Source organism: Sabethes cyaneus, chromosome 2 (genome assembly GCF_943734655.1).
Source record: "Sabethes cyaneus chromosome 2, idSabCyanKW18_F2, whole genome shotgun sequence".
Lineage (NCBI taxonomy): Eukaryota > Metazoa > Arthropoda > Insecta > Diptera > Culicidae > Sabethes > Sabethes cyaneus.
The window spans coordinates 156018208-156040061 of record NC_071354.1 but is presented as its reverse complement, the minus strand read 5'-3'; the positions used below and the strand labels follow the sequence as shown (position 1 = coordinate 156040061).

Here is a 21854-nt window from a genome sequence, read left to right as displayed (position 1 = left end):
AATGTTGCCAGATGTTACCAAAATCCATTTAGTAGGTGAATCATTAAAACGATATTGTTAGAGAAGCAGCTTTATAAAGAGTTAAAGTTTTAGGAGCACAAAGTTCGAAAGGCACCGAACCGGAATGCCAACCACAACACGGTGGCTAAAACTCGCGTCAAGAAGCTGTACGGGAAGTATCTCACAAACCGTACTGCATTGTGATGGATAATGAAATCTACTCAAGGTCGACAACAGACAAATGCCAGGATAGCAATACTATGTTCCCTTCTCTAAGTTGCAATTCCCGAGAGCATAAAGGAGGAAGTTGTAGAAATTCGTTTGTCTGGTGTCCGCCTTGATGCAAGTTTTATCATCCACCACAATGCATATCGGTTTTGTGAGCCACTTTCTGTGTATCTTCCTTGCGCAAATTTTAGAATTCACCGTGTTCTGTTTCTCAGTTTAGTACGATGGCTTCCGAACTTTGTACACGGGGGTCCTTAAATTGATTTGAACTAAATTGAATGCCATTGAAAGCAAAGTCTTTTAAAACCCTAACTTCCGAATTTGATGATGATTGGAATTGTAGTTTGAAAGTTACATAAGAGTAATTCTAGCTGAAACGGGGCCACTACTGACACGAGGTCCTCAACTATTGGAACTTTTGCGCTTAATTGGTTGAAAATGGTTGAAAAATAAGAATTACACTTTTGATACCTCGAACTAGTGGACCCCTCGTTCGCCAAGGGGCCTAACAGGTTAAAAAAAGCTGAATGTTGAGCAAACCTTGACATCTATATCATGTGATATGTCATAAATTTGCCATTAAACAACTAACAATTGGTCCGGTTCTATAAAGAAGAAGAACAGGGCTTTCAAACGGAGTGAAAAAATTTTTGGCGGCCATATTGGATTTTATCACAAAAGCGTCGTTTTCACCATGATCTCCCAAACCGATTTTAATTTTAAGGCCACCATCGGAAAGCTGAGAAAAAATTACGCCGGCTGTCACCGATAGCACAAGGTTTTGTAGGGAATTATCAGACGGGTTTCATGGGGGCTCGTGCAACTACGGACCAAATTTTTACTATCCGACAGATCTTGCAGAAATGTCGGGAGTACAACGTGCCCACGCATCACATCTTTATTGATTCCAAAGCAGCATACGATACAGTCGATCGAGACAAGCTATGGCAGATAATGCACGAATACGGTTTTCCGGACAAACTGACGCGACTGATCAGAGCTACATTGGATCGAGTGATGTGTTCCGTACGCATCTATGGGACACTCTCGAGTCCCTTCGAGACGCGACGAGGGTTGAGACAAGGTGACGGTCTATCCTGCATGCTGTTCAACATCGCTCTTGAGGGGGTGATCCCATGAGCGGGTATTGAAACGAGAGGCACGATTTTTACCAAGAGTAGCCAACTTCTAGGCTTTGCAGATGACTTCGATATCATCGCCAGGAACTTTGCGATGGCGGAGGCAATCTACGCCAGACTGAAAGCGGAGTTTAGGAGAATTGGTCTAAAAATAAATGCGTCGAAGACCAAATACATGAAAGGAAGAGGCTCAAAGGAAACAAATGCGCGCCTCCCACGGACGGTAACCGTTGACGGCGACGAACTAGAAGTGGTAGAGGAGTTCGTGTATTTGGGATCGCTGGTGACCGCGGACAACTAGTAAGGAGATCCAGCGACGCATCCAAGCGGGAAATCGGGCCTACTTTGCCCTTCGTAAAACGCTACGATCAGGAAGCATACGCCGCCGCACGAAGCTAACAATGTACAAAACCATTATTAGACCGGTAGTTCTTTATGGACTTGAAGCCGTGACGCTGCTTACGGAGGACATACGCGCCCTTGCCGTGTTTGAGCGGAAAGTGCTGCAGACGATATTTGGCGGAGTACAAACTGAAAGGGGAGAGTGGCGGAGGCGTATGAATCACGAGCTACAGGCACTGCTTGGAGAGACTCCCATCGTACATCTAGCGAAAGTTAGCAGGCTACGGTGAGCCGGACACGTCGTAAGGATGCCGGACAACAGTGCGACGAAAACAGTCCTCTTCAACAACCCCACCGGCACCAGGAACAGGGGGGCCCAACGTGCACGATGGCTCGACCAGGTCGAAAGCGATTTGCGACTTCTGAGACGACTAGGAAATTGGCGACGAGTGGCCCAAGACCGAGTTGAATGGAGACGAGTGCTTGAAACAGCACGAGCCACCCCGGCTCTATGCTGCTGAAGAAGAAGAAGAAGCAGAAGAAGAAGAAATTGATATTGAACTGTTAGAAATTTCTCCGTCGATATGGACTGCTAGCTGGGGAAGATACTAGTCTTCTCGTCGTCACAACAATTTGCGTTGCCTATAGCTAAATCCAACAGTTCAGCTGCCGCGAAATCAATGCTACTAATCTGTTGGAAATTTAGTAAGCTTTCTTCTCTATTTTCTTAAGTAACAGATCGGAACGGCTTGGCTGTTCGGCAGTAGACCACCTTTGGCAATGGTGGATCCATAAACGGGTACAATTGCAGTACCACGTAGCGTAATTCCTCTTTGGCAGCAAAAGGTGAACAGCTCACTGATCAACACGAGCACAACACGAGCTCAGACTGAAAATAAAATAGCATTAAACTAAGAATTTGTTCGTTCTTAAAAGAACGGTTTTCGGTAATTGATAAAACTTAAAAAACTTGGAACTAAGGGCTTTCCTCTCGGTTTTCTTTAGCAACACAAATCTATCCATCACCAATGCTACAGTAATACGTATAGTGTAATTTTTCTTTGACAGGAAAAGGTGAACGGTTCACTGTTAACTTTGCTCCTTTGTTCAGACTGATATTGAAATGCTCCAGTTTGTTTAACGTAGATGATGGAATGACGACCCATGAAAAATAGGAGGGACCGATTCTTGTCGCTTGCTCTAGTATATAACACGAGGTAAGCCGACGAACAGCATTGTTCAAACGCTAGTTGAGCTACTGCCAACATCTTATTGGCATGTCTGGATGCGACAAAGGAGGAAGCATCAAGGGCAAGCGAAAGTCACGCTCGAGTCGTGCACGTCTGTAGCTCCCGGTCGGTCATATTCATCGGCTGCAGTGGAAAGGAAACTATTGAAGTTGGAGCTGGCTGCCGTCATGGAATAATTAGCTGCGGAAGTACTTGAGTTGGCAGGAAATGCTGCTCGCGACAACAAAAAGACCAGAGTTATCTCACGACAATTGCAGCTATCCACCTGGACTGGTATTTCATCGTGACTCATGCATGACCATACATGAACGGCTTTGTCAATCGCATAGCTGCTGAGGCTTTCTGGTTGGTTCGTTGCAACAAGCCGTGCCTGGTTTGCGGTTATCGGTACTCCAATTTACCGAGAAAAAAATTACGTTAAGTGCGTTAGTGCAAGTTTATTGCAAGCTAGAGTTATGATAATCAAACAATCGGTCCTTTCAAGGGCCACACAACGAGCGAAGAGTTTATTATATTTTCTTACCCAATTAACACCATAATGACACAGGCAACGAGGGAAAAGTTGAATTTTTCGCCGTTGCGGATGACCAACAAATGGCGGAAATAAATTTTCTGGTCACGGGCGACATTTTATGCCACACGACGTCTGCAGCTTATCAATGCTTTATTATTCAGTGTTCTTTTGTAAGCATCAGAAAATTTTTGGGTAAAAATTTCAGCAAAAGTTCCAATATTTGAACACTTCGTGTCAGTAGTGGCCCCGATTCAGCGAGAATTAGAGAATGTGAAAAAGAGTGTTTAAAACATATCTTTATTACATATAAATATGAATTTAAAGAGAAACATTCTACAATTTATTATTATTTGATAAGTAGGGTTTATATCTATCAAATGAAACCCAGTTATTAAAAATCGGACGTTTCGTTCAAAAGTTAATTAAACTAAAATATTCATGAAACCGTTATAAAACTGTTAATCACATGAAAAAACGGTGAAGATACTTCCTGTAACAAACGTGACCAGATAAAAACCATGTCAGGTGGAAATTGACATTACCATGCTATTTTTCAACCCAATTTGAGATATTCGTTGTCAATCGTGGGTCCATCTGCCCTTTTCCGGAATGTCCCATTCCTGCGGCTCTGTGTCTATATATGTAAGCTTGTGTGCATGTATGTATGTACAGCAGTATGCATGTGTATGCAGTAGCAAAATAAAGTAAACCTGACCTAAGTTTAAATTAAATGATTCGGTATGATCCTTGTTCAATGAAGTGTGTAGTTCAGTACGACCATAGATTATTTGAATGGTTTGGTACGACCATCAATAAGTAAAATGATTTGGTACGACCATAAATGAATTAAATGTTTGGTACGACCATTTATAAATAAAATTGCTTGATGCGACCATTGCTAAATAAAATGGTTTTGTACAATCATTATTGAAACGATGGCACATCTTCAGAATTTCAGTAACTTGGGAGATGCTATAAATGATAAAGTCATACAGTAGTAACAGTAGTTATTTTGTGAAAAGTGAGCGATCAATACTCGTGGCATAGAATATCGCCTATACCAGCATTAGCACATGTCTCGCGCAATATACCATCTCGGCACCGATACGTTGTGCTACCGTCGCAACAATCGATATGAACAGACAGTTCAAGGCGTCGTCGTATCGGCAATCATCGGTATCGTCCAGATTCCGATCGCGTTCAAAGCCCTGACTGCTGAGCACAATCCAGTCGTTTGCAATTATGTAAACAAGTAAGACTTGGGCGATTCTCTGCGACCAGTAATTTGGTATTGTACAGTTACTAACAGTGTGAGGATCGTCGTTTACTATCTACTTGTAGGCACAAATGTGAGGTAAGTAGCCATTTTGGTACTGTCAGATGTTAAACTTTGGTTGAAACTTTTTTTTCAGTTCAGAATTTCAGTGCGGACTCCATCATGTTTCTAGACGAAACTCATAAATGGTTTGTAGTTTGGGCACCGAGGAGGTATCATTGTCGTGCACTTCAAGTCTCTATCATTCGGATCGCAAGTTTAGGTGGCACAGTTTTAGTCAACCTTTGCCGCTCGTTCTAGTTTTAAACGTAACGTGGCTGCTGGTCAACAGTAAAAAAGGCAAGTTTCCTCATCTCTTTGCTTGTGTATCTACTACGAGGCTACTACCTGTGCTTATTTTGAGATTCGGAGAGCCTTCTGACGGCAGCACAACGTAAGTCTCGTGCTCCTTCTTCATTTGGTTGCGTCCACGGATTAGGAAAACTACCCAAACGGATCCCATTTGTGATCTCAGGGTCATCAAAGAGATTGAGATGGCACCATACATATAATTACTATCGAGGTCAAAGATGTTTTTCTGACTTCTATCTTTTAACTCCATTATCCGTGGTACTCCACCGGCTACAGTTTCATAAAAACTGCAAGCAGTGCATACAGTTGCACAGATTGTATCATATTTAAGTTACCATGGATAAAGCAACAATATACATTCAAAGAACTACATTAATCCTACCACAAAGTTCGCAAATTCAAGAAAAAACAGCAGATACTCCTCCCAAATTATCTGTTATGATAACCACTTGCTGCTGTCGCTAAGCCTGCAAAGAGATATAATAGTTGATAATATCTTTTCATAAGCTGAAACAATTCACACTATACGATGTCGCGAGTATCTCCTCCAGTCGCGTTCCCTTGCTTGGAAAACTTTTATCGAATAACAGGAAGAGCAGCGCAAAAGCGTGAAAGACACGAAAACAACAAAGGAACGTTTGTTTTCAGTTCATTCCGTTATGAAGTAGAGGCTCATCAAGTATTCCTAGAATTGAGATAAGAACTTTATGAATGCGAAAATGAAAACATGGATGCTGGCGGGATGGCTGGACGGCCGCCGCCCGGTTGTGGGTGCACGCAAGCAGGCTGCTGCAGCAATGGCGCTCGGACGAAGCCCGCCAGCTGTTTTATCGCTGAAGAGCTTTTGAATTCATAAGAGCGTGGGTGAAAGAGGAATTAAAAGCTAACAGTACACGATGATGTGTAAGCTGTGGTTGTACATTTTTAATGAGGTTGCACTAGCTCCAGAGACACGATGCGTTTGATCATGATGATGGCTAATCACGGGCTAAACTTTTAATTGGGAAGTAGTTGTGGATTTTATGGCACCAAAATGCAAACGTTCCGCTTTAATTGCGGTTATTCAATTCCGCTTAGCAGGGTTTATAAAATTGCATGTTCACATTTTAATTAGATTTATATTATAGATCAAACAAATGAAAATTTAGGTTTTCATTTTGAAGAACATTTTTTTGTTAGAAAGAGAATTCTATACGAAAACTTTTGTAGCATAAATTTCCCTTGCAGTAACAAAAAATAATAAGTAAAATGAAGTTTTCAAAGTAAAAGCTGTAGAATTATATTTAATTATTTTAGTTTTAGACACTGCAAAATAGCTATCTCTAAGAATTATGTCTTTAAACCCCCTATTTAACCGGAAACACCGGAAAGAAAGTGCTGGCGAACTGCTGTCTAGAGGATTACCGCCGGCTCTCATGCTGACTCAGAAGTTGCAAGAGAAAATAAAAAAGAAAATTGACCATTCGGGTCGCCTTATAGAGCAACAAGTCGTAGATTTTTCCTTTCTTTTTCATCCTCGTAAAGAGCCACGAGCAACCATATGAATAAAGAATGCACCACTAACCACTTGTTTGCCAAGATGCGCACACTAACGTGCATTTTCCAATGCAGATTGGATTCACCATTTGTTGGGCAGAGAAAAAAGTGACACTCCGGATTTCAAAGAGAAAGCGATTAACTGTAGGATGATAAATATCATGGTTAATTTACTTTTATTATATCCCTTCGCTTGCTGGTTTTACGCCAGAGTTTGGTCTCGCCTGGCAGACGGCTGCGCCTGGCGAATCGTTTTTTTAAGTCACAAAATAACAAAAGTCTGAAACGGAGAAGGAGAAGGTTCGTCGTGCAGAAGAGACAGTAATCGTCATAATGGAATAAACTGTTCGTGAGATTGATGTCTAAATTGTTTTTCTTTATTAGAATTCACTTAGTAAAGCCCCGGTTGACGGGATTATTTTATCTTGGGATCCTCGCCATATGCCTCATTGTATAAAATGTAATTCTCTGCAGAATAATTATAATAATTATAAGCTTATGCTGTGATGATAGCGACTATAACCGAAAATTATATTTATTGTTTATTAGACGAATATTAGAGGTACCGAGCTAGATTCATGTAACAATTCATGGATTCATGAATAGTTGCTTAGTAGTTTGGCTGCACTAGTCTGACCAGCCGTCCCGGATTTAGAAGACCTGTCCCGGGTGACTTAGCGTCCCGAAAAGTGTCCCGCATTGATTGATTTTTTGTCGTGTCAATTGAATGTAGAAATTATCAGAGAAATGCTACAGGTGACAAAAAATTGTTCTGAACATTGCCGAGATTTTCTACCAACGAAAAATTGTAGAATCAAATATATTCATCTTAAAAACACATATAATTTTCCCAGCTAGCACCAAATCGTACATCAGTAACCGGAAATTATCGTAAATAACTCTTAACAAATTCGGAATCGTAACTAAAGCTTAATAAAGTCCGCCCAAGTTGATTTTCAGTCATAAACAATGATAACAGCCGACACCCATACGATATTCAGCGCAAAATCGAATAGCAGTACTGAGCGGGCGGGCTTAATCGGATATTATCGTATATAATTACTTATATCGATGAAACGTGTATGTTTATTCCTGATCACGTATATCACCTCCAAAATACCACGGATATGCCAATTTTGCGCATCAAATATGATTTATTAGCATGTATATGTATACGCAATGCAGATTTTTAACTTTTATATAAATACTAGCTGACCCGACAAACTTCGTATTGCCACAAATTAACCTGTGTTGTACATAAATCATGAATCTCGGATGATCTTTGTCACAATCTCGAATTTTGCAAGCCCCCCAGTGGGCGGCGCTTCCGACGGCGGGTCACCGGCAACACTCGCGACCGTCTCGTCCTGAATGATCTAATATTACTATAGATAGTTTTTGTGGTCTTGTATTGATTAATGTTTTATGGAAGAGTCTCGAATTTCTCGAGTTCGATTAGTTTTTGAGTTTCGCAAAAATTTCTGTTTTATTTGTATGAGAGTCCATATCCCCCTACCACAGGGGTGAGAGGTCTCTAACTATCGTAAAATGAATTCAAGACTCCAAAATCTCCCACATGCCAAATTTGGTTCCATTTGCTTGATTAGTTCTCAAGTTATAAGGAAATTTGAATTTCATTTGTATGGGAGCTCCCCTCTTAAAAGGGGAAGGGGTCGTAATTCACCATAGAAAAAATTTCTGCCATCTAAAACTCCCACATGCCAAATTTGGTTCCATTTGATTGATTAGTTCTCGAGATAAGAGGAAATTTGCATTTCATTTGTATGGAAGCCCACCCTCTTAAAGGGGAGATGGGCCATAACTCGCTTTCTAAAGAAGAGAGGGGTCTCAATTCACCATAGAAAAAAATCTTGCGTCCAAAACCACTTACATGTCAAATTTGATCCCATTTGGTTGATTAGTTCTCGAGTTAGGAGGAAATTTGTTTTTCATTTGTATAGGAGCCCACCCCCTCTCAAAGTGGGGAAATCCATAGAAAATATACCATAGAAAATATTCTTGCCTATATAAACACCCACATGATAAATTTGGTTCCATTTGCTTGATTAGTTCTCGAGTTATGAGGAAATTTGTATTTCGTTTGTATGGGAGCCCCCCCTCTTAAAAAGGTAAGGGGTCCTAATTCATCATAGAAAAAATGGTTGCATCCAAAAACACCCACATGCCAAATATGGTTCCATTTGCTTGATTAGTTCTCAAGTTATAAGGAAATTTGAATTTCATTTGTATGGGAGCTCCCCTCTTAAAAGGGGAAGGGGTCGTAATTCACCATAGAAAAACATTTTTGCCTCCAGAAACCTCCACATGCCAAATTTGGTTCTATTTGCTTGATTAGTTCTCGAGTTATGAGGAAATTTGAATTTCATTTGTATAGGAGCCCCCCCTCCTAAAGTGGGTAGGGGTCCCAATTCATCATAGAAAAAAATTTTGTCTCCAAAAACACCAACGTGCCAAATTTGGTTCCATTTGCTTGATTAGTTCTCGAGTTATGAGGAAATTTGTATTTCGTTTGTATAGGAGCCCCCCCTCTTAAAGTAGGGAGGGGTCCTAATTCACCATAGAAAATATTCTTGCCCTCGAAAACTTTCACATGCCAAATTTGGTTTCATTTGCTTGATTAGCTCTCGAGTTATGAGGAAATTTGTATTTCATTCGTACAGGAGCCCCCCTCCTAAAGTGAGGAGGGGTCCCAGTTCATCATAGAAAAAATTTTTGTCTATAAAAACACCCACGTGTCAAATTTGGTTCCATTTGCTTAATTAGTTCTCGAGTTATGAGGAAATTTGTATTTCGTTTGTATAGGAGCCCCCCCTCTTAAAGTGGGGAGGGGTTCTAATTCACCATAGAAAATATTCACGCCCTAGAAAACTTTCACATGCCAAATTTGGTTCCATTTGCTTGATTAATTCTATAGTTATGAGGAAATTTGTATTTCATTTGTATAGGAGCCCCCCTTCCTAAAGTGGGGAGGGGTCCCAATTTGATCATAGAAAAAAATTTTGTCTCCAAAAACACCCACGTGCCAAATTTTGTTCCATTTGCTTGATTAGCTCTCGAGTTATGAGGAAATTTGTATTTCGTTTGTATAGGAGCCCCCCCTCTTAAAGTTGGGAGGGGTCCTAATTCACCATAGAAAATATTCTTGCCCTCGAAAACTTTCACATGCCAAATTTGGTTTCATTTGCTTGATTAGCTCTCGAGTTATGAGGAAATTTGTATTTCATTTGTATAGGAGCCCCCCCTCCTAAAGTGAGGAGGGGTCCCAGTTCATCATAGAAAAAATGTTTGTCTCCAAAAACACCCAGGTGTCAAATTCGGTTCCATTTGCTTGATTAGTTCTCGAGTTATGAGGAAAATTGTGTTGCTTTGGTACAGGAGCCCCCCCTCTTAAAGTGGGGAGGGGTCCTAATTTACTATAGAAAATATTCTTGCCCTCGAAAACCTTCACGTGCCAAATTTGGTTCCATTTGCTTGATTAGTTCTCGAGTTATGAGGAAATTTGTATGGAAGCCCCCCCTTTTAAAGAGGAGAGGAGTTATAATTCCCCTTATAAAGAGGGGAGGGGTCTCAATTTACCATAGAATAAATTCTTGTCACCGGAAACACCCACATGCCAAATTTTGTTGTATTTGCTTGATTAGTTGTCGAGTTATGCAGAAATTTGTGTTTCATTTGTATGGGAGCCCCCCCTCTTAGTGGGGGGAGGGATTTCTAACCATCACTAAAACTTTTCCTGGCCCCAAAAAACCTCTACATGCATATTTTCATCTAAAAATAAAAAATAAGAAAACTTATCCAATTTAATTCTACTATGTGTATTTTATTCAATGACAGATACGTATTTCGCCTACGACTTGCAGGCTTCCTCAGTGTCTGTTTTCGAACTTCGAGTTCGAAGGAAACAGGATCGTGGGTGAAGCCTATACCTACAATAATTTTCCACACGACGATATCTAAGCTGGGTTACCAGTGGTGGGGTTCAAGCTTAGATCGAAGAGGAAAGTTGAATTGAACAGTTCGACACTCGAGCAACGTTCGAACGACAATAACGGCTCGATTTATGTTTTTATAGCATTTCAGTAGCCTTCACAGGTCAGGAAGGCAGGGCTACGCTACCCAAGCAACAATGTGAGTTTTATTGTACTCTTCTGGCGGTCTTCAAGACCAATTTTGGTCTTAAATGCCATCATAAGAGTGTAATAAAACTCAAATTGTTACCTGGGTAACATAAGTTTATTCCTCTTCTGCTTCTTGAAGCAACAACAGTAGCCTACGCTTGGTGTATGTTATGGTCGTTCGTTCCTGTGAAGCAAAATTATCGCATATAAAATGTATGGAGAAATTTGACTTTGAAAATTTTCGTGGATTTTCACTGCCTAGCGATTGGGAAACAATCTTTTCATGAAAACCACACAATTTCTGTACGCATCTTTTGTGAATTGAAGGGCATGCGAACCAATGCGTTCGGAATTGGAAGAGCCTTTAACGATCAAAATCTTTCATTCTTTCGAGACGCTGACCTGAATCTAAATTTTGGATTGACACCCTGCGGCAAAACGTAGTTCTACATCGAAACCACGAGAAATCGTTTGGTGTTGGTCTCAACGCGTCAACCGTTTTGCCCCATTAACTTCTATTCCTTAATTGATTCTATGGTACGAATAGTAGAAGAATGTTAGGAAAAAGGAATATGAAATATTTTATTTTGATATCATCCAGGGGCAGGGATGGAAAATCAGTAATTTTGATCAAATCTGTGAGTCGCCACATGCACAGATCACGAGCTCTACAGTACATGACAAACAGTGAATCTATAGCATTGATCACAAGATTTTGTTCTCTAAACAGTCTCAACAGTCGATCACGGTATTACATGTTACCTAGCTGCGAGAAAAAAAGGTTACTCATATGTTTGTATTGCGATTCATACGCTGCACACAACCAATCGTCTGTATCTGTTATATTTCTCAACGCAAACATGTAATGAACATGATCGTACATGAGGTTTATCATAATCAGTGCAGATCGCGACAAAGTATTTGTCACTTACAAGTAGTGATGTCAATGAATCTGAATCTGATCGCTCCTATGATCTTGATCGCTAGAAGTAATTTTTTCCATCCCTGTCCAGGGGTCTGATTGATCCTATTTTACTTAAGAATGAAGCCGATGTGATAGAGAGGAAAAAAAGAGCTTGGAAAACTATTCAAGCATTGCCACGAGAGGGAATTTGGCCAAGTAGTGTCGAGCGCGAAATGAGTTAACCACGATCTTGAGGAGGACAAAACGCCAGAGTGGGACAGAAATCGTGAAGAACTGAAACAATTATTCCGGGTTAATGAGACGCCAATCTCGTTAGGGACACGTGCCGAAGCTCGATATGTGCAGGGACGAAGAGGGAAACCTGATCACAAACGAGCGCGATGTGGTCGACAGGTGGAAGCAGTTCTTCGATGAGCATCTTAACGGTGATATAGCAGAAGAAGACGCCACGGAAGTTAACCTAGAAGTGCCTATAATCGACAACAGCATACCGGCGTCTCGAAGAGATCCCCCGGAAGAGCCGCCGGAAAGAACCAACTCCCGGCAGAACTCTACAAAAATGACCAAGAACCGCTAGCAACGGCACTTCACTGCATAATTTCAAGGATTTGGGACGAGTAGAAACTATCGGAGGTGTGGATGGAAAGTGTGGTTTGTCCCATCTACAAAAAAGGCGGTCGGCTAGATTGCTGTAATTACCGCGGCATTACGCTGGTCAACGCCGCCTACAAGATGCTCTCCCAAACTTTGTTATGTCGTCTATCCCCAATAGCAAAACAATTCATAGGGCAGTACCAGGCAAGCTTCAGGGGGGCCCGTGCTACTATGGATCAAGCTTTTACTCTGACAGATCCTTCAGAAATGTCTAGAGTATACGTGCCAAAACATAATATTTCCGTGGATTTCAGGGCAGTATACGATACAGTCGAGCGCGAACATGCCAAATAATGCTCTAGAATGGTTTTCTGGACAAACTGACGCGGCTGACCAAAGCTACCCTGGAACGAGGCACTCTCGGGTCAATCGTGCAGAGGGTTGCGGCAAGGGGATGGACTGTCTTATACAGTGGACCCCCGTTCGTTTGAACGATTCCTCATGCAAACTAACGGGGTTAGCTTTTAATTTGAACAACTGGTAACCCTAAATATGCTGGAGCTTGTGTGAACTGGCTGCCCTGTTCTTTGTTATTGTTTTGGTGGTATGATTCAGTTGGCAGTTGCAAGCAGCGAATATTTCATTCTCCGATCAGATTTCTACCATAATCGTAGGGAAAACGCATTGTGAAACAGATTAAACACGCTAGATCAATACAAACAAATCGTGTTTATGTGCATTGTCTGCATAAGCAAATGATGTCATATTGAGAATGACATTTGAACCATTTTTAATTTGCACGTCGTGCAAACCAACGGGGTTCAAATTAAAAAGTGTTCAGATTAAAAACGGTCAAACGAACGGGGGTCCACGGTATGTTATTCAACATTGCACAGTGGTCCAGAAACGAAAGTTAAGTGGAAACTTACTTTTGCAGCTGAGCGATTTATAATAGCTCCCCACAATGTTCAGCAAAGTTGTTCAACTCTAAAAGACAAATAATGCGAAATCAACGACTAAGTTCCAGTTTGGCTTGGAAACACATAATCAATAATAACTTTTTATAAGAAAGAGATAGAAGGATAAGTTTTTCGACAAAATTGTAGCTAAAGATTATGTAAGTAACTTTGTCAAAGACATAGTAGGCGTATTTTTAGGCGTTTCTAACTTACAGTGTTTTACAACAAGACCTCTCAAAAATCACTTTTTCACTGATTTCTTCAAATGCAGTGGTTTTATTGCATCATAATGTTTTACAAAGTTGGTTATCTTATCAAAAGACATATTTTTGTAGAACATTGTATGTTGAAAACTCATACGTATAACGAGTTCTAACGTTTTTCCTGTGTTTTTTTAGTCTTTTTTGGAATAGAATATCTCAAAAAGGGGCAAACGAAAAAAATCAAACTCGGCCGTTTCTGAAAGCTTGAAGTTTTATCTCAAGCATATGTGAAAATAAAAAACTGGTTTTTTCTCTAACTCGAGTAATTTCAGTTTAATTATTTCTTGTTTGACCATTTTCTACTATGCAGTATTTTCCAATATCTTCTGGAAGACGATTAAAGTCAACATGTCAATAGTAAAAAAGAAATTTGTCGTACCTTGACACAATTTCTTCTGATTGTCACGTAAAATAGTCTTCCAACTCCAGATATGACATCAGTTTTCTATCAGCACCAGCTGTTTTTGATAAATATCTATCTTTAAATTTTCATTATTTTGCAAATATGCTCAATCTACCATCAATAATGTTTCAAAAATAATTTTCAATGGAAAAGCAAAAAAATATTGGTTATTTCATGCGTAATATTGTTAACTGTTATTTTAGTTTTATGTCATTTTTTAATCGCAGGTAAGTATATCAAAACAGTCAAAGAGGTAAAAGAGAAAAAAGACCTATAGATCCCTTTCGAACTTCAACCACCTTATATCAGTATATCGTTGATTTGGAAAACAAAAATGGTAGTCATTTATTTGAGAGATTCAATAAATGTTTTGTTTTCGAAATATTTTATTATTGTCAGCAATATAATAATTTATTATATTAATAATTGGTGGAAGCTCCAGAGTACGTGTACAATACGAACGATTTTGTATTGCAATGACTGGATCGGACGACAGTAGGAGGCGTCTGAACGCATCCTCCAAATTGGCATTCCGGTTAAATTTTCTGGCGTGAAATTCTCTTAACTTACAAATACATTTATTTCGCGTTTCCTGTACCTCTTCGCTTAATAACCCTATGGGTTGTGCCGTGGCCTTAATAATATCTGCGCCGTGTACTAAAATTTTATTAACGGTTGGCGATATAGCTAATATGGAATTGAATGGGAAATAATCTCCTAAACTACCGAATTACTTTCACGAACATTTTAGATACTAATTTAAAAAACAGTAACGGTACCCTCAAATTTTTTGACAAAAAACTCCAGGACTCTAATAGGATTTGCTTGAAAGCGTTCCTCCTTTTTTACTACGATCATAGTCATGTTCCTGTTCCTGAATACGTAGACATCAATTTTGAAGACTTCTCAGCTTTCTGACACTAAAGTAATTTAAAAAATGATCAATCAAAGTAATTTAAGAATCAAAAATATCAATATAAAATTTAATTTCATGTGCATATATCCAAGTGAAGATTTCCATTTGTCTATTTGTAAAATAATGAAAATTGTAAGATCAAAAACAGCTGGTGCTGAGCTCCATTTGCAGAGAGGACGATACGACAGTGATTATTTGAAATCCAGGATAACTGCTAACCAGAGTACATTAGTTCTGTGGAGACTAAGGCCCTTCACTCCAAACCACCGTCGAACTAACTACGCGCGCAATGATCCAGCCTGTCGCTGTATGCAGCTAATGAACAATTTTAGAAACATACTAAACTTAAACATGTCGACTGATGCTATTAAGAAAAAACTTTCTGACTATTTCTGAGAGGTCAATTACATGTACACTAATACCACTGCGTTTTATATTATTTTGTATTTGGTATTATAATTTATATTTATATGTATGGACTGGATGACGGGCGAAGTCCATATATCTTGACAATAAACAATTATAAAAACTACCGTTATACAAACTTATTTAATGAATATTTCAGCAGTGGTTCGAAAACTAGCACAAGGTCGAAAAACTAGATCTCTTAACTTATCCTGAGTTCGAAGACTATTTTACGTGACAATCAGTAGAAATTGTGTCATGGTACGACAAATTTCGTTTTTACTATTGACATGTTGACTTTAATCGTCTTCAAGAAGATATTAGAAAATACTGCATAGTAGAAAATGGTCAAACATGAAATAATTAAACTGAAATTATTCGAGTTAGAGAAAAAACCAGTTTTTTATTTTCACATATGTTTGAGATAAAACTCCAAGCTTTCAGAAACGGCTAAGTTTGATTTTTTTCGTTTGCCCCTTTTTGAGATATTCTATTCCAAAAAAGACTAAAAAAACACAGGAAAAACGTTAGAACTCGTTATACGTACGAGTTTTCAACATACAATGTTCTACAAAAATATGTCTTTTGATAAGATAACCAACTTTGTAAAACATTATGATGCAATAAAACCACTGCATTTGAAGAAATCAGCGAAAAAGTGATTTTTGAGAGGTCTTGTTGTAAAACACTCTGTAAGTTAGAAACGCTTAAAAATACGCCTACTATGTCTTTGGCAAAGTTACTTATATAATCTTTAGCTACAACTTTGACGAAAAAATTATCCTTCTATCTCTTTCTTATAAAAAGTTATTATCGATTATGTGTTTACAAGCCAAACTGGAACTTAGTCGTTGATTTCGCATTAATTGTCTTTTAGAGTTGTACAACTTTGCTGAACATTGTGGGGAGCTATTTTGAGCCACAAAAAACTTTCCACTTAATTTTCGCTGCTGGACCACTGTGCATTGCTGTTGAAGATGTGATCCCACGGGCGGGCATCGAAACGAAAGGAACGATCTTCAGCAACAGCAGCCAACTCCTGGTCGTCGACATCATTACTAAAAACCTTGAGACGGCGGAGGCAATCTACGCCAGACAAGAAACGGACGCTAGGAGGATGCGGTTACAAATTAATGCGTCGAAAACCAAATACATGCTAGGAAGAGGCTCCAGAGAAAAACAAAGTTTCCCTCTTACGGATAGTGACTATTGACGGCGATGAACTGAAAGTGGTTGATGAGTTCGTATTTTTGAGATCTTCCACCGACTATAATACGAGTAAGGAGATTCAGCGACGCATTCAAGCTGGAAGTCGAGGGTACTATTCGCTGCACAAGACGCTTCGGTCAAGAAGCATTCGCTGACGCACAATACAGACGATATACATAACGCTAATCAGACCGGTAGTCTTCTACGGACTACAACTTTGCTGACGGAAGACGTGCATACAGTTACTGTATTTGAACGAAAGGTGTTGCGGATTATTTTTGGCGGAGTACAAGCGAATAGCGGAGAGTGACGTAGGTGTATGAACCACGAGTTGCAGGAGCTACTTGGAGAGATGCTGGTAGAAGTAAATTATCTTTCAAGTGATATATTTTTCCTAATTGAAAGAGTGTGGAGCCTAAAATGATTATTTCTAAATGAATGACAACACCAAAAAATATTGGTTCTATAGTGCATGTCTAATTTATCAAGAGGCTAGTTGGCATTTTTATCTATACCTATAAAGAAGGATTTCTGTCTGTCTGTCTGTCTGTATGTTCCTTATAGAATCGAAAACTACTGAACCAATCGGCATGAAAATATGACTGAAGTTTTTGGAGCGTCTTAGTAGAATACGAAACCTAAAAATAAAAAATAAGAAAACTTATAGAAAGTCATATTTTCATGCCGATTGGTTCAGTAGTTTTCGATTCTATAAGGAACATACAGACAGACAGACAGACAGAAATCCTTCTTTATAGGTATAGATAAAAATGCCAACTAGCCTCTTGATAAATTAGACATGCACTATAGAACCAATATTTTTTGGTGTTGTCATTCATTTAGAAATAATCATTTTAGGCTCCACACTCTTTCAATTAGGAAAAATATATCACTTGAAAGATAATTTACTTCTACCAGCATCTCTCCAAGTAGCTCCTGCAACTCGTGGTTCATACACCTACGTCACTCTCCGCTATTCGCTTGTACTCCGCCAAAAATAATCCGCAACACCTTTCGTTCAAATACAGTAACTGTATGCACGTCTTCCGTCAGCAAAGTTGTAGTCCGTAGAAGACTACCGGTCTGATTAGCGTTATGTATATCGTCTGTATTGTGCGTCAGCGAATGCTTCTTGACCGAAGCGTCTTGTGCAGCGAATAGTACCCTCGACTTCCAGCTTGAATGCGTCGCTGAATCTCCTTACTCGTATTATAGTCGGTGGAAGATCTCAAAAATACGAACTCATCAACCACTTTCAGTTCATCGCCGTCAATAGTCACTATCCGTAAGAGGGAAACTTTGTTTTTCTCTGGAGCCTCTTCCTAGCATGTATTTGGTTTTCGACGCATTAATTTGTAACCGCATCCTCCTAGCGTCCGTTTCTTGTCTGGCGTAGATTGCCTCCGCCGTCTCAAGGTTTTTAGTAATGATGTCGACGACCAGGAGTTGGCTGCTGTTGCTGAAGATCGTTCCTTTCGTTTCGATGCCCGCCCGTGGGATCACATCTTCAACAGCAATGTTGAATAACATACCGTGGACCCCCGTTCGTTTGACCGTTTTTAATCTGAACACTTTTTAATTTGAACCCCGTTGGTTTGCACGACGTGCAAATTAAAAATGGTTCAAATGTCATTCTCAATATGACATCATTTGCTTATGCAGACAATGCACATAAACACGATTTGTTTGTATTGATCTAGCGTGTTTAATCTGTTTCACAATGCGTTTTCCCTACGATTATGGTAGAAATCTGATCGGAGAATGAAATATTCGCTGCTTGCAACTGCCAACTGAATCATACCACCAAAACAATAACAAAGAACAGGGCAGCCAGTTCACACAAGCTCCAGCATATTTAGGGTTACCAGTTGTTCAAATTAAAAGCTAACCCCGTTAGTTTGCATGAGGAATCGTTCAAACGAACGGGGGTCCACTGTATAAGACAGTCCATCCCCTTGCCGCAACCCTCTGCACGATTGACCCGAGAGTGCCTCGTTCCAGGGTAGCTTTGGTCAGCCGCGTCAGTTTGTCCAGAAAACCATTCTAGAGCATTATTTGGCATGTTCGCGCTCGACTGTATCGTATACTGCCCTGAAATCCACGGAAATATTATGTTTTGGCACGTATACTCTAGACATTTCTGAAGGATCTGTCAGAGTAAAAGCTTGATCCATAGTAGCACGGGCCCCCCTGAAGCTTGCCTGGTACTGCCCTATGAATTGTTTTGCTATTGGGGATAGACGACATAACAAAGTTTGGGAGAGCATCTTGTAGGCGGCGTTGACCAGCGTAATGCCGCGGTAATTACAGCAATCTAGCCGACCGCCTTTTTTGTAGATGGGACAAACCACACTTTCCATCCACACCTCCGATAGTTTCTACTCGTCCCAAATCCTTGAAATTATGCAGTGAAGTGCCGTTGCTAGCGGTTCTTGGTCATTTTTGTAGAGTTCTGCCGGGAGTTGGTTCTTTCCGGCGGCTCTTCCGGGGGATCTCTTCGAGACGCCGGTATGCTGTTGTCGATTATAGGCACTTCTAGGTTAACTTCCGTGGCGTCTTCTTCTGCTATATCACCGTTAAGATGCTCATCGAAGAACTGCTTCCACCTGTCGACCACATCGCGCTCGTTTGTGATCAGGTTTCCCTCTTCGTCCCTGCACATATCGAGCTTCGGCACGTGTCCCTAACGAGATTGGCGTCTCATTAACCCGGAATAATTGTTTCAGTTCTTCACGATTTCTGTCCCACTCTGGCGTTTTGTCCTCCTCAAGATCGTGGTTAACTCATTTCGCGCTCGACACTACTTGGCCAAATTCCCTCTCGTGGCAATGCTTGAATAGTTTTCCAAGCTCTTTTTTTCCTCTCTATCACATCGGCTTCATTCTTAAGTAAAATAGGATCAATCAGACCCCTGGACAGGGATGGAAAAAATTACTTCTAGCGATCAAGATCATAGGAGCGATCAGATTCAGATTCATTGACATCACTACTTGTAAGTGACAAATACTTTGTCGCGATCTGCACTGATTATGATAAACCTCATGTACGATCATGTTCATTACATGTTTGCGTTGAGAAATATAACAGATACAGACGATTGGTTGTGTGCAGCGTATGAATCGCAATACAAACATATGAGTAACCTTTTTTTCTCGCAGCTAGGTAACATGTAATACCGTGATCGACTGTTGAGACTGTTTAGAGAACAAAATCTTGTGATCAATGCTATAGATTCACTGTTTGTCATGTACTGTAGAGCTCGTGATCTGTGCATGTGGCGACTCACAGATTTGATCAAAATTACTGATTTTCCATCCCTGCCCCTGGATGATATCAAAATAAAATATTTCATATTCCTTTTTCCTAACATTCTTCTACTATTCGTACCATAGAATCAATTAAGGAATAGAAGTTAATGGGGCAAAACGGTTGACGCGTTGAGACCAACACCAAACGATTTCTCGTGGTTTCGATGTAGAACTACGTTTTGCCGCAGGGTGTCAATCCAAAATTTAGATTCAGGTCAGCGTCTCGAAAGAATGAAAGATTTTGATCGTTAATGGCTCTTCCAATTCCGAACGCATTGGTTCGCATGCCCTTCAATTCACAAAAGATGCGTACAGAAATTGTGTGGTTTTCATGAAAAGATTGTTTCCCAATCGCTAGGCAGTGAAAATCCACGAAAATTTTCAAAGTCAAATTTCTCCATACATTTTATATGCGATAATTTTGCTTCACAGGAACGAACGACCATAACATACACCAAGCGTAGGCTACTGTTGTTGCTTCAAGAAGCAGAAGAGGAATAAACTTATGTTACCCAGGTAACAATTTGAGTTTTATTACACTCTTATGATGGCATTTAAGACCAAAATTGGTCTTGAAGACCGCCAGAAGAGTACAATAAAACTCACATTGTTGCTTGGGTAGCGTAGCCCTGCCTTCCTGACCTGTGAAGGCTACTGAAATGCTATAAAAACATAAATCGAGCCGTTATTGTCGTTCGAACGTTGCTCGAGTGTCGAACTGTTCAATTCAACTTTCCTCTTCGATCTAAGCTTGAACCCCACCACTGGTAACCCAGCTTAGATATCGTCGTGTGGAAAATTATTGTAGGTATAGGCTTCACCCACGATCCTGTTTTTCATTTGCTGCGTCACGCGTTACACACAAACTACCCGACTGGACTGCTCGACTCAACTTCTTGGCTCAATTGTTCGATTCGACTCAGTTGCTCGACTGGACTACTCTAATGCTTGACACAATTGATTGCTCGATTCAACTGCTCGGCTCAACAGCTTATCTTGACGACTTGACTTGACTGCTTAACTCGAATACTCGACTTGACTGTCTACTCGGTTACTCGACTTAACTGCTCGACACGTCTGCACGACTTGACTGCTTGATTCGACTGCTAGAATCAACTGTTCGACTGGATTGCTTGACTCGACCGCTCGACTCGGTTACTTGATTCAACTGCTCGACTCAACTGCTTTGAGTGCACGACTGAAACGCTCAACTAGAGTGCTCGATTTGACCGCACGACTCGATTGATCGACTCGTAATATTCGTAATTATGTAAGTCACATGCGATATGATTGTGTCTCGTAACTCGACTGAGTAGACCGCTTAAAAGTTTTTTTTTTTAATTTTTAATGTGGTTTTAACCAGTTGGTTATTCACCAATGGCTTAAAAGTTAGTGAGACAACAGGGAGCAAATAACAAGTGAGCTTGTTTTATTTTGGAGGTGCATTGAGCATCCACTATGCTGCCCGTTCTCCCCGCACTCGACACTGGACAATGACTCAGTCGAGTCGAGTTGCTCGGCGTGACTTATAAAATAAGGCCCTATTACGGCAAAGTCTGATTTTGGTAATGGCAAAATATTCACAAAATATAATTAAATAACTTACCTACTGAAGACATGATAAAATCATAGTAATATACGTAATAATCTTTGGCATGTGTTATATGAAAAGTCACTTTTTAGCCCTTAAAAACAGCGGCAACAAATAGTTCCGTGTTTTCGGTCGATTTTGCCCACTGAGTATTGTTTCAAAAATCATATTGAATTCATGCGCTAATAACTATCAATTATCTCTTTTCTTTGATGTTTTATTTGGTCGGCCACCATCATATCAATGGCCGATTTATTATTTCCGATTGCAATATACTCTGGGTCACAACGCACAACAGTATTAATCATTAAATTCAACCGTGAAAAAGCAAATTAAGTCTCGGCCAACTCTCACCTATGCGATACTAAAGTGAATATTAGTTAGCAGCTACTGTATTAAGTTGTTTAATTATCTTGATTCTATTTTTATCAGAGAACTCAATTTTCCTTCATTCACACCAAGATTCATTCATCAATCACATTCTGTCATGTACTCAATAAGTACTG

General features: G+C 40.0%; 1 protein-coding gene across 1 annotated transcript in view; it reads left to right on the top strand.

Moving 5' to 3' along the window:
* LOC128738224 (SCY1-like protein 2) overlaps positions 1-21854 on the top strand; it is a 154639-nt gene that overhangs the window by 56339 nt on the left and 76446 nt on the right. The window lies entirely within an intron of this gene.